Source organism: Canis lupus, chromosome 16, assembly GCF_048164855.1.
Source record: "Canis lupus baileyi chromosome 16, mCanLup2.hap1, whole genome shotgun sequence".
NCBI classification, from domain to species: Eukaryota; Metazoa; Chordata; class Mammalia; order Carnivora; family Canidae; genus Canis; species Canis lupus.
Window position 1 is genome coordinate 50,997,401 of NC_132853.1, and position 13,297 is coordinate 51,010,697.

Consider the following 13,297-nt stretch of genomic DNA (forward strand, 5'->3'; position numbering starts at 1 on the left):
TCTATGATGAATACAGGGCAGAAGTAGTTATTGCACTCTAAAAAAATGTAATAAGCTTCTAAAGCTTAGAGAAAAAGGGAAGATGATACCTCTTTGGAATATCTGGAAATATTTCAGGAAATGCTTTAGCATGAAATACTATTTGACTAGTAGATATTAGAGAGGATGGGGTTGAGTAGAAAATAAGGAAGAAGGAAGACCAGGAGACAGAAGTAAACCATGGGAATAAGTGTGAACAGAATCCCAGAAGAGATAAGCATAATGTTTTGGGAAAAGGGTTTGACACACTTGTTATGAAGCATCTGCTTTCTATTTTTGTGTTACACTATACTCCAGTTTTGGTGTAACCCCACCCCAAATAACAAGAACAAATGTTCAGGAAAGGTATTTTTATCTGGAAATAATTGAAGAATGTGATTTTTCAGTATTTAAATTTGGTTTGTGGGACTCAACTCCCAGCCCAGAAAATAAAAGTAACGATGACAGACGTTCTTTTTTAATTCACAGATTCTAGGAAATACTGTGTGTTGGCTGACATAATTTGGTCCATAATAGCGTTAAATTGCTTTGGTGTTTGCCTTTGAAGTCATTAGTGTTTTGACCTTCTGTTTTTCTTCTCTTGGTTTTTTATTTAATTTGGAACCTTGAGAGGAAAGATACTGTGTTAATTTGATAAAAGATTCCCCTTCCCTTTTTGGTTCTTTCTGAATCTTCATGAAACTGCTTGGGAACAGAGAGCCTGAGTGGGGTGGGCAAAAGGAAAAGGCATACAAATATCATTGATAAATGTCAGGAAGAAGGAGGTGGGATTGGACTTTGGGCAACCTGTCTCCTTAGTGTGTTTATGTCATGTGCTTTACCATTGAGGATTTCAGTTTAAATGTGAGTCCTGATACTGCCAAATTTCTACTTTTTGTGGATCATTTTAGGTCATTCCTAGGAAATTTTTTATTTTAGCAGAAGAAAGTACGAATTTGATTCATTTCTGTTTACTCTTAAGAGGGATGATTATGGGTATGTGAACGTGTGTGTGGATGTAAAAAAATTCATTCTGAACTTTGTGGCAAATTCAAAATAACTCTGATTTCAGAGAAGAGTTTTGCAAGAAAAGGCACATCAGCTTATGTAGCGTTCATGGCATTCAGAAGAAAGTAATACTTTGTTTAAAGAATGTAGATTAGGAATTTTTATCTTGAAATTGAGGTCTTACTATGGATGATTATTTTCTTAAATATAATATTTATAATTGATTAGTATATAGGGTTATGACTCAGAACATGCAGTGCCCAGTTCCTTCCCGATTAACAACTATTGAGCCTGCTTCATCTCACAGAATGTATGATGAGTGATTTTTTTTTTTTTTTAACTGGTGTAGGAGCATTTGATGCTTGCTCCATTACGTGTGAATGTTTTTTGTAGCTTCCTGAGAGATTCCCAAAATGGTGAAATTTTATTAAACTCAAGTAGATGTCTTAAGAAATGCAAGTGTTGAATAAAGCCTAGTTTGTCAAAACTGGAGAATTGTTGAGTCACTGTTGTGGTAGATCTGTGCCTGACTTAAGCACCTATGACACATTTTAAAATAACAATATACAGTTTAGGAAGAAATCTTTCACCCTTAAAAGTTCATTGCTGTTATACCTTTAATCTTTTAGAATGTCTTGGTCAACTGTGTGGATCCTTGATCATATCTCATTACCTGGATAAAATCAAGAGGTTTCTCTCAGGCTGGTGTTTGCCAATTCAGACCCTCCCTTATGTTTTATTATAGAAAATTTCAGCTTACATAGAAATGGAGAGGTCAGTGTAGTAAACCCTGTTGTGTGTATCACCCAGTTACAACAGGCATCAACTCGTAGCGGTTCTAGTTTTACTTAGACTGTCCTACCACACCCACATATACACACTTTGATTATTCTGAAGCCAGTTGTCTACAATATACTATGTCTGTAAATGGTTCAGAATCTGTCTCTAAAAGATAGTAGCTCTTTTAAAGTATTCCTGTGTTTGTTGAAAAAGATACAAAAGAGTATGGATGGGACAAAGAGTAGAAATTAGGTCCAACTGTTACTTGACTTTGAGAAGGAATTGGGGAGACACAGAACCGTAAAGGGCGGTATAGGCTAGAATTAATTAATTAATCAATTAATTAATTTATTTCCATTTATTTATCATAAGATGGTACATTCCTCCCCTCCCTTTTCCCCCTCTGCCTTATAGGCCTCTATCTAGATTTGTGCCCCTCTTCCTTTCCCTGCTCTTTGAATGAAGTGCCTGAGGGTTTAGTTTTCAGGCCCCAGCCATATATCTTTTTCTGAAGTTCGGAGTTCTAGCTAATGTCTGTCTTGTAAATACCTCAAATTTAATATGTTTAAAATGGAGCTCTTGCTTCTTCTTGATCAGACCCAGTTTATTCTATTTTTATCAGTACCCTTCTCACCCTGACTATGCCTCCCCACTCCATCACCATTTCTTAGCCTTGCTGTCTTAGTCTCCTCTGCAGAAAACAGCTTAAAATATGCCAGTGATGCCTTCCTTGACCACCTTTTCCAAGATGGCTTTACCCAATTATTGTCCCATCACCCAGATTCCATCATAGAACTGACGATAAGTTAAAATTATACTGTTAATGTATTTAATTTGTTTTGTCTCTTACCCACTACAGTGTAAGCTCTATTATGGTACTTACTCTAGCTCAGTGCCTAACACAGTGTTGGCAAACTGTACATATTGTATGAATGAAGATAATAGAGAAGGTAGAAATTAGGAATTTTCTTTTTCTGCTTTTGTCTGGTATTTTTTAAACACTGAACTGGAGGATGCAGAAGAAAGGATATTGTTTAACTCGGTTAAATTAATTTGTGATTTTAGTTACCAGATATATTTGCTTAAAATTTTTAGAACTAAAAATTCTAACAGTTAATGGAATAAAAACTCTGTTGTTTCATTGAGCTTTTATGACTCTGTAGCCACCCGAGTGAACCAATAACTTGTGATATAAAACTTATAGCCTCTTGGAAATTGGGAGATTAGGAAGATTGATAGCAGATTGTTTTTTATACTTAGGTGTCTGCAAAAAGAAATGTCCCATTTCTATTTCTTTATGCTTGGACTTCTTTCTCTCTCATATCTGTTTTTATAATATGTTGCGTTTTTCTCTTTTCTAGTTAGAGCGCAGAACAATTTACCACCTCTCTTCTGGGAGTTGCTTTTTTTTTTTTTTTAATGGGAGTTGCTTTTTAAAGTAGTAATTTCTAGTTGTGTTTCATAGTAAAATTACTGCAGTTGAAGTGGTGTGGAAAGAGCAGTGTCCTTGAATGAAGGAGTCCTAGGGTTCTTTAGGTACTTCTCCCTCATACCAGTTGGTAGTAGTAGTTCTAGCAGGAATTTGGGGATCATATACTTGGATTTAAATTAAGTGTAGGCTTTACCAATATTTTAATAATTAAATAATTATTAATAATAGAGTAACCTTTACCAAATTACCCCTCTGAACCTCAAGTTTTCTTCTGTTTAAATGAAGGTGTTGGCTGGGTGGTTATGAGAAAAACCTGCAATAACAAATATAAAGTGGCCAGCATAGTATCTGACATATAATGGACCCTAAACAAATACTCTCTCCATTGTTTATTTTGGGCAAGTTGCTTAATCTCTGGGTTTCCATTTCTTTATGTGTAAAGTTAGGAGATTTGACTAGAGCAGTGACCCCCAACTTCAGTGCCCATCACCATTACCTGGTGGCTATTAAAACACAGGTTGCTGGGCCCAAAATTCAGAGTTTATGATTTGATGGATCTTAAGTGGAGCCTTAGGTATGGGTTTTTAAAAGGTTCCCAGGTGATGCTGCTGCTGGTTTTCTGGGATCCAAGCTGTGAAAACCACTGGATTTGATAATCAGATAATCCTGCCAGCCCTAGGATTGCAGTTTTCTTAACAATAGTGATAATTAATAGCCAGAGTTTGAGACTTTGTGCTGGGCATGGTGCAGAATGCTTTCTACTTTTGTATTATTTTGTGCTCATGGTGATTGGTGGTAGTATCCTTTTTTAAAGGGCTAGATTGTTGAAGTTCACACAGCTAGCTATTAAGTGACAAAGTTGAGACTGTCTGGTCTACTTTTTTGGACACAAACCACCTTCTCTTGACCTAAATGATTGGCTTCTAACCTTGGCTCCCCACATGCAGTTTTTCTTCTTAGTTTTTTGGCTTAACAACAGTTTTTTTGTTGCTAATTTCTGAGGCTTTAAGGCTGGAACTGCTATTCAGAACTTAATTTGTACTTCCTGATGTAAGCCTTTATATGTGTTTTATTGCTGTTTTGCTTATCTCCTCACATTTATAAGCTTCTTTAGGGTATGGACCCTGTCTTTTGAGCATTGTATAGTGCTCAGCAGAATGCTGTTCACATGGTAATGGTCTAGATGATGAGGATGTTGGATATTGTACTCATTTTAGCAAGTTACCTGTTCGGCATTCAGGTTTAATGCATAAGGTGTATATTTTGAATCTCAGGGTATTCAGGTTTCTTACCACTTTGCTGCCTTTAAACAATTAAAATTAGAATGCTAATTAATTTTATTGAGAAAATTCTTAATTGGTTAGCTGAACTTTAAATATAAACATGAAATGAAAAGTCCCATGTTCTGATTTCAATTATCCAGAAACTGGATGACTAAAGGGCAGTGGTGTAAATCCTTTTACCCTGATACCATGCCTAAAAATGCTTCCTATATTTTATTTTTATTCTTGAACTGTCATTTTGACTTCAATTAATTCAGTATAGAAAGATCTAAATCAATGTAAAAACCAGACTCCTGTTCCCTTCTTTTTTAAAAGGTTTATTTAAACTCAGTTTGTTCCTTTTATCAGTAATCTTAGATTGGAAATTTGTCACTTATCTGATAGTTGAAAATAAAACCGGTGGCAGTTTGAACATCTATTATAATGACGTAAGGACCAGAGGGTTTTAGGTGTAATTGAAAAGAAACAATGGCAGCCTTCCTCAGGTGTTCATTCAGGAGGGTGGAAAGGTACATCAGTTAATTAAGCAAAGTTTTGCATTACTCTCTTGTGCTCTGTAGAATTTCTTAAAGAAATTTGTTAATTTTGATGACTGAAGATGTATTTCGCTTTGCAGCAGTAATTGTTGCTGTTCTATAGAGATTTGAGTCAGCTTTTCAGGAAGAAGACCTTGGTTTGACTCTCTAGTATTGTTGCTGATTTAAGAAAGAATGTGGATGGGATTAACCAGGGTTTTTATTTTTTTATTTATTTAAAATTATGTTCTCTCCTTTCCCTAAGATGTTTGATTATGTATGAAACAGAACCATTTACCTTTCCAGTCAAGTTTTTTATGTTTTTTTTTATTTTTTATTTTTTTGGATTTTTACTTATTTGAGAGAGCAAGAGTGAGAGCACAGGCAAGGGGAGGGCAGAGGGAGAAGGGAGAAGCAGGCTCCTGGCTGAGCAGAGTCTGATGACAAGGGGCCTGATGCCAGAACACTGGGATTATGACCTGATCATAACTGACTGAGCCACCCAGACGCACCCCCCCCCCCCCTTCAAGTTCTTTTATCTGCTTTCCAAAATGCCCATTATGAGCCACATGTTAATATGAGGGCTCAACTTTGTTGAAGATGTTGAGTTTTTTATTTAAATCACTCTAATCTTTTTGCTGTAGGTTGGTGGTTCACAACTTGGGCTGCTAAATAGAATCACCTGGGAGACATTAAAGGGAAAAAGTCTGGGCCTTACTCCTAATTAAATTTTGATTTTATTTATCTGGGGTGGGTCTCCAGCATTTATTTTTTTATTTTTTAAAGATTTTATTTTATTTATTCATGAGAGACAGAAAGAGAAGCAGAGGGACGCCTGAGTGGCTCAGTGGTTGAGCATCTGCCTTTGGCTCAGGGCATGATCCCGGGATCTGGGATCGAGTCCCATATTGGGCTCTTTGCATGGAGCCTGCTTCTCCCTTGGCCTGTGTCTCTGCCTCTCTCTGTCTCTCTCATGAATAAATAAATAAAATCTTTAAAAAAATAAAATTTAAAAAAAAAAAAGAGAGAAGCAGAGACACAGGCAGAGGGAGAAGCAGGCTCCATGGAGGGAGCCTGACATGGGACTCGATCCCGGGTCTCCAGGATCACGCCCTGGGCTGAAGGCAGGCGCTAAACCACTGAGCCACCTGGGCTGCCCACATTTATGTTTTTAACACCTCCCCAGATAATTCTAAGGTATGGCCAGCATTGAGAAGTACTGCCTAAAGACTCCAGTAAATTTCTTGGAGGAAAATAGTTCCCCAACACTCCCATCCTAAGTAGCTGTGTCATAGAGGAGGTTAAGAATGTCGCATCTGGGCAGCCAGGGCTCAGCGGTTTAGCGCTACCTTCAGCCCAGGGCCTGATCCTGGAGACCCGGGATCGAGCCCCACATCGGGGTCCCTGCATGGAGCCTGCTTCTCCCTCTGCCTGTGTCTGTGTCTCTGCCTCTCTCTCTGAGTCTCTCATGAATAAATAAATAAAATCTTTAAAAAAAAAAAATAAAAGGAATGTCAAATCTGAATCTTATTTAAAAGCATAGAAATTTATTTTAGTTCTGTAATTTGCAAATAGATGAGTAGGCTTTGTGTTATTTTTAAAAATAATTTCCATTCTCCCCTCTAACAAACTTGGTTTGCTAAACTTATTTTGTGTCTTTTTAAAAAAACCTTCAGCGTGCTTTGACTTCTGGCTCATTTACCCAGATTTCTAATATCAAGGACTCCAAGGACCTCTGGCTCTACTTGATGAAGCAAGTCTGGCAATTTAAGTGATCATGTCAGATGGTGTAGCCAATCTTGTAACGCACAAAAAAGCAGTGTTCAGATACTGTGATTCATTTCCCTAAATGTACTGTTTTCTATATATTTCATTTTCAGACAGGTGGTGCTTTGAGGTGACTTTGCAAGTTCAGTGAAACATGGGTCTCTGATTTCTTTTATTTCAGAATCTTTTAACTTCCCTTTCTTCTCCTAAGGTATTTAATTTCCATGCCTGACACCCTTGTATTTGCCAGCAAAAGTAAATGCTTGTATTTTGAGAAGTGTAATACGCCATTCATTGTTTCATTCAGCTGGAACATACTGCACTGTTCCTGTGTTCATGGACCTAAATATAAGTCGAATACAGTCCCTGCTTTTATAGTGATTTTAAATCCATTCTCATTGGGAGGGGGAGGAAGTGACACAAATACCAGATTTTTCTCTTTCATCTCCACATTCTGGTCCATTGGTAAATCTTGTTGGCTCCACCTTCAAATTACATTATGAATGCAATTTCCCATTTTCCATTTCCAGTGCTTCACACTAATTCAAGCTATTACTATCTTTTGACTGGACAATCTCAGCAGCCTCCTAATTTAGTCTATCTGCTTCTGTTTTTTATCATCTACAGTGTGTTCACACCACAGCCAGAATGAGCTTAAAAACGTATATGATAGGGGCATCTGGGTGGCTCAGTTAAGTGTCTTACTCCAGATCTCAGCTGTGAGTTCAAGACCAGCTTTGAGCCTACTTAAAAAAAAACAAAGCAAACAAACAAAATGTAAATTATAGCACATTGTACCCTGTTCAAATTTTTCCAAAGCCTTCATGTCACATTTAAACTAAAAGTCGAACTCCTTATCATAGGTTACAAAGGCCCTACAAGATTTAGGTTATGTCTGCTTCAGCTTACCTCTTTTATTTATCATATTACTACTTTTCCCTTAGTTCACTTGCTCCAACCACACTTACCTTCTTACTCTAGTGCCTTCGTGTCTGTACATTTCCTATTCCCTCTGTCTGGAAAGCTTTTGTGCAGATCTCCTATCACCTTGTTTTTGTTCTTCATACTGTTCAGATACCTGCCACTTTTTAAAGAGCTGTTCTTGACCACCAGCTTACCAGCTTCGCATCACAATGACTTTTTTTTTTAAGATTTTTTTTAAGACTTATTTTAGAGAGATCATGCACAGGAGTTAGGGGAAGGCCAGAGAGAGAAGGAGCCAGACTCCCTGCTGGGCTGGATTTCACGATCTGATCTCAACCTGGAGATCTTGACCTGAGCCAAAACTGAGAGTCAGAGGCTCAGCCGACTAAGCCTCCCAGGCCATCCCCACAATGACTTTTTTTTTTTTTTTAAAGATTTTATTTATCCATGAAGGACAGAGAGAGAGATGCAGAGACACAGGCAGAAGGAGAAGCAGGTTCCATGCAGGGAGCCTGATGGGGGACTCAATCCCAGGTCTCCAGGATCAGGCCCTGGGCTGAAGGCTGTGCTAAACCGCTGAGCCATCCGGGCTGCCCGCTTTTTTATATTCAAAGGCGCGTGCCCTTTTGCTTACTAGCTTATTGTCGTTCTCTAGCTCTGGAATGTAAATTTCCTCCTATTAGGGACTTTATGTTGTTCACCTCAATAATACAAGTATCTTGAACCATGATAGGTAGACATATTGAAAAAAAAAGTTTGAATTAAATGATTAAAATAGTAATTATGATGAGTACAGCAAAAGACAAGGAGTTCCATGAAAGGGGGCTACCAGGAATTCTCCTTTGGTCTCCAGCTGGCCAGAGCATAAGAGAGCAAGGAGAAATGTTGAGAGTAGTTGCTAAAGATTCTGATGATATGAGCAGCAGCCAGATCAAGCAGTACCTTTGGTCCTAGTTAAGAATTAGGAAAGGACTTGTCTTTTTTTTTTTTTTTTTTTGTAAGTCTTTTATATAGGCATAAAGTACTTATAGGCATATAAGTTCATAGTTAGATAAGGGTCAAATATGAAATTACATCTCAACTCTTACCAGGTACTTCAACTAATAACTGGCTTGGGAAGATGCCTTATAGTGTAGAATTAGAGAGGTGCTATGTTCAGTCATCAGCATTTTACTTTTTCTGACTTTTAATTATTTGATGCTGCTTTGATGATGAGCAGAGATTTACAACTCATTGTGTATTTTCTTTTTTCTCTCAATTGATTCATACATAAATTTTTTTCTCCATTATTGGGAAAGGAAAATTCTGAAGAGAATACAGAATTGAATTCCTTTTCAGGAAATCTGGTTACTCTGAGCTGTGATTGGCTATCATATCCTTAGAGTAACTGAGGAGTGAAAATAATTTTTGAAGACTCTCGTGGGGGAAATGACAGTGTGTGTAAAAGATATTTTATTAAATACGGTTGTTGCCGGCTTCCATAATCCCACCATGTCACTTGACCTCTCATTAGACCCAGTATGTGAATCTAATGAGAGCCACTTGTAAACCACCTGTTGAATTTTCTGTGGCTTCCCTCTCCTCCTTCATTAGCATGATAACCCAGTGGGGTGTATTACTTAGAGGTTGGGTAATGACCATGACCAATTTTTGAAGGAAAGAGTCCATATTAGTGGGCAGTTTTTGTTGATGAGTATAGTCAGAAACATTTTCACATTACTGTTTTTCACTTATTAAAGGAGATAAATAATCAGGTTATTTATGTATTTGTCTTTAGGGTACCCTTAGAGGAAAGGACTTGGAAAACTGAGGCCTAAATTCATTTAATTTAAAGTTGGGGGAAAGTATTGCAGTTGTTAGTAGGTGAACATTTTCAGATTTTAAGCTCTCTTTCCCTTAATTTATTTCACTAAAATATTCTGACAGATAACTCTTTGATGTCCAGAACTATAAAGATATGCTTTATGTATCTGTTGGAAGGATTTTAGTTTTGACTAAGGAAAGCAGTGTGATCTAGTGGAAAGAATGCAGCTTTTTTTTTTTTTAACAGCTTTACTGAGTTATGTTTTAGAGTGCAGACTTTTTTTTTTTTTTAAAGATTTTATTAATTTATTCATGAGAGACACACACACAGAGAGGCAGAGACACACACACACAGAAAGAAGCAGGCTCCATCCAGGGAGCCGGATGTGGGACTCTATCCCGGGCCTCCAGGATTACACCCTAGGCTGAAGGCAGCACTAAACCGCCAAGCCACCAGGGCTGTCCTAGAGTGCAGACTTTTGATCAGATCTGAGTTTGAATTCCTACAGTTACTGATTAACTGACTTTGTCCATATTGGTCAGTGTCTAATAGCCTTGGAATATAATATTTACTTTGTTACTAAGATTTTTAAAAAGTGTCAAGTACTAGGTCCTTAATGTTTCATTAAGTGGCAACTTTTTAGTATTACTAATGCTAGCATGTAGTATACTCATCACTTTCTGTGCTTTGGGATTTTAAAGCCTGGGAACTGAAATGAAATGGATAGTAATAATGGTAAAATCTGATACTATTGAATACAGTCACACAAATTTATCTGCAAAGCTGAAATTGTTTGTTCTACTACATTGTCCTTTAATAACTCCTCTTTCCCTAGGCAGGGCATTCTTTTTTTTTTTTAAGATTTTATTTATTCATGAGAGAGAGAGGCAGGCAGAGGGGAGGAGCAGGCTCCATGCGGGGAGCCTGATGTGGGACTCCATCCTGGGTCTCCAAGATCACGCCCTGGCCTGAAGGCGGCGCTAAACCGCTGAGCCACCGGGGGCTGCCCAGGACATTCTTATATAAAAGTTGGTTTTAGGGCAGCCCGGGTGGCTCAGCGGTTTAGCGCCGCCTTCAGCCCAGGGTGTGATCTTGGAGACCCAGGATCCAGTCCCACATCAGGCTCCCTGCATGGAGCCTGCTCCTCCCTCTACCTGTGTCTCTGCCTCTCTCTTTCTGCACGAGTGTGTCATAAATAAATAAAATCTTTTTAAAAATTAAAAAAAAATAAAGCTACCTTTCAGAAAAACTAATTTCACCTTTAAAAAAAAGTAGGTTTTATTGTGTTAATGGGCAGGGTTTTCTTATTCTGCCCATTTTATAAGAGATTTCCACTGAATGTGTAGCTGTCTTGTAGAGAATAATGAGATGTGTTACTGTATGTATAGTATTTCATGGTTCTGCCATCTCCACTCTTACTCCCCCCCCCCCCCCCCCCCCCCCGCTTCTTAGGGTCGTGGATGGTGGTACCTCTGTGTATGAGGATGTATTTGGGGTCTAGAATTCTAGATTTAGAAGTATTTTTATATTTAGATTAAAGCTTTGAGTTTAAGTTGTTTGGTTATGACAGATAAATTCACTCTTTCTAACCATGCTTGTAGTTGATCTCTTCCCCATATTCCTCAGCCAGGTAATCTTGCAGCATTTTTGTTATGAATATGATTTAAAATGTTTCATATTTCACACTGTGAATGCCTGTTTATCTTTTAAGCACTTAAGGCTGAATGCATCTTTGTTTTTATTATAGCAACCTTGAATATGTTTGTGTCCCTTACCCACAAATTTATTCCTGTCTAATTTACTTAGTGACTATGTAAGGGACTAGTAAGTAGTTGGGGAAGTTCTGTGAAGGCAGAAGTCCAGCCTCTTAGACTCTGGACATTTTTTCTAATAAAGGAACCTCCGAAGCCTTTAAGAGAGCAAAGGAACTTCTGTGTTTCCAGAATCAGTAACTAATTTAGTTCAGTACATCACTAATTTGTTGATAAGGGGGCTCTATTTAGGCTATAGGAGCTAGCAGCTGTATCCTGGTTTTAATTTCCTACCAATACTCAGTTATATCACCTTCAGAACCTCTTATTGTTGAAGGCCAAGTACTTTGTAGTTGCTGCAGAGAGCAAAATAGATAAAAGTCTCTGCCCTTATTTTCTAGTGGGATCAGGACAGTAAATGAGTAGTGTATGTGTTGTGTTAAATGGCAGTAAATGCTGTAGAGAAACAGTAAGGCAGATGGGAAATAGTGCTATGAAGGAAGAGAGGGTACCATTAAATACAGGGTGATGTATGTGAGGATGGCGTTTTGGGTAAGGGTATCAGCAGGTGCAGAAGCCCCATGGGCAAAAGCCTACTTGAGTGTTTACTCAGTTTTTAACTGCATTTTTCCTCCAAGGTGGAAAGCCAGTGTCACCTTTGAGCAGAGGAGTGACATGACCTAACCTAATTTGAAAGAAACACTGATTGCTGTGGACAGAAATAGGGAAACGAGTTAAACTGGGGACTATTGTAACATTTTAGTGATAGAAGAGTGATGGCGGCTTGGGTGAGGGTGTTCAGGGTGGTAGAGTTTGTCACAAATAATGTCTGATTCTGAATTTATTTTGAAAGGAGAATGGGTAGAATTTGCTGATGTGCTAGTTGTGTGGGTTGTGAAAGAAGAGTTTTTTGGTGTTCTTCACTGAGATGGGGAAAAGTGGGAAAAGTAGGTGAGGGCAGGGGGATGATTCGAAGTTTAGTTTATATAATGGTTATAAAGATATTGACATGTTAGAACATTACTTTTTGAATACGGTATCATACATTTAAAATGTAATGGTGGATATATGTCATTATAAGTTGTCAAAAGCCAAAACAAAGAGTGAACCCTAATGTCAAGTATGGACTTTAATAATGATGTATCAATTGGTTCATCAGTAATAACAAATGTCTTACACTAATGCGTATGTTAATTATAAAGGAAGCTGGGGGGATGGGCACTTTGTACTTTTTGCTTAGTTTTTTTGTAAACCTAATACTCTAAAAAATAAATTCTCTTAATTAATTTATTTATTTTTAAATTCTCTTAATTTAAATAAAGCATTCATGCTGATAAATGCTGTCATGCTTTTCCTGATCATAGTCTTTGGTTCATTGCCAAGGCCTTTTTTCCTCTTTTGCAATAGCACATTGAATTGCCTTTCCCGCCTAAATTGGATTGGTTTCTAACATAATTTCATACCTATTAGATGTCTAGAGCAGACTTCTTTTCAATTCTGTTAAGTTCAGTTACTTCAGAATTCTTTTCTTGAGTCAAAGTTTGTCCCGCTTTATAGCATTCCTGCCAAAATTTTTTGTCTTGGACGTCACCAATGTCTTGCAGCTCAGTAAGTGGTTTTGAATAGTAAGACATGTATGAGAAATAAGAGAATTGTATGTGGCAACAGGCTGATGTTGTTGATGTTCTTTTGTTCAGTCTTTATCTGTGTCTTCCCTTGCTTTTGCAGGGTCATGTACACATTCCTAGATCTCTAGTTTTATAGACCAGCCCTGTCAGTCCCCTCAAAGGATTACAGCTAGCACATTCTCGACTTTTCCATTTTTATGCTTATTTGGAGGCTTAGTTTAGGGTAAATTGTATATCACTTTGTTTTGAATGCTGGATCTTAAGTTTAGGCAAGGACTAATGTGTTTTTAAAGTCACATGTTAGGGCAGCCCGGGTGGCTCAGTGGTTTAGCGCCACCTTCAGCCCAGGGCATGATCCTGGAGACCCGGGATGGAGTGCAACTCGGG

At 37.9% G+C, this 13,297-nt stretch overlaps 1 protein-coding gene across 4 annotated transcripts in view; it reads left to right on the forward strand.

Moving 5' to 3' along the window:
* The window catches only part of KANSL1 (KAT8 regulatory NSL complex subunit 1), a 185,743-nt gene that overhangs the window by 89,339 nt on the left and 83,107 nt on the right, over window positions 1-13,297 (forward strand). The window lies entirely within an intron of this gene.